We start from the raw sequence: 994 nt of genomic DNA, 5'->3' as shown, positions 1-994 counted from the left end.
GCAATATGAAGAGCAATCTTCAGCTGCACGAAAATGCAGAAAATTACAGTAGAATAGACATATTATAATTGTGGCAACATTTAAAATCCAAGTGGGAAGAAGAATACATAAAAATCCATCTTGACATAGCCAAGGCTAGCAGGCTAGTAATTAGTTTTAGGTAGAATTCTAACTGTCACTGATTTTATTGTCTCTTATCTAGTGGTTATAGTATAAGGGGCAATCCCTTCTAAGGAAAAGGAAGGTGTAAGCATTATACATGGATATAGTTATAAAGGTTTCTCTGGTCAGAGTGGCAACACTATTTTAGGTTGGGTTTTTTTACTGCTATCATAATGTTGGGGAATTAACCATTTAGGTCAACAGGGCTTTTTCTTTATATATATATAATATATATATATATATAATACAGAATGGAACAAGAACACAAAACATCCAGACAGTTAGGTGATACAAGAAAGGGACAAAACATCCAGATAGACGATACAAAGAAAACACGGACAGGTCATTCGGAGTTTTCTTTCTTCAGTCGAGATCCAGATTATCCATGCAATTTCGGCTGGCAAGTAAGACTTCTTCATTGTACCTGAACCTGTTAGAAACAGCAGCCAAATCTCTATTCATTAAAGGACACGCTTGATAATATGATTCAAGGTTCTCTGAATATGGGTATAAACACCTGGTAGGATCGTCATGTCTAGACTGCCCCAGAATATAATAGCTGACTTTGTGTTGAGAAAAGAACAAAGATGACAAAAGCAAAAACAAAAACAAGAACATTGTTAATTAAATTCTCCTTGTGGCTTGTAACGATGTAAATGGATATGACATGTCGGAAAAAAGAATATACTTGTAATGGAAAAGTGACATCGACAACAACAACAACAACAGTGATACCACCCCCACTACCACCACCTCTACAACCAATGCTATGAATACCACCATCATTAACACCACCCACCATCACCACCCAACACCACCACCCACCACCACC

The sequence above is a fragment of the Octopus bimaculoides genome, chromosome 30 (genome assembly GCF_001194135.2).
Source record: "Octopus bimaculoides isolate UCB-OBI-ISO-001 chromosome 30, ASM119413v2, whole genome shotgun sequence".
In the NCBI taxonomy this organism is placed as follows: Eukaryota; Metazoa; Mollusca; class Cephalopoda; order Octopoda; family Octopodidae; genus Octopus; species Octopus bimaculoides.
The sequence above is the reverse complement of the archived record's forward strand: the minus strand, read 5'-3'. Positions refer to the sequence as shown.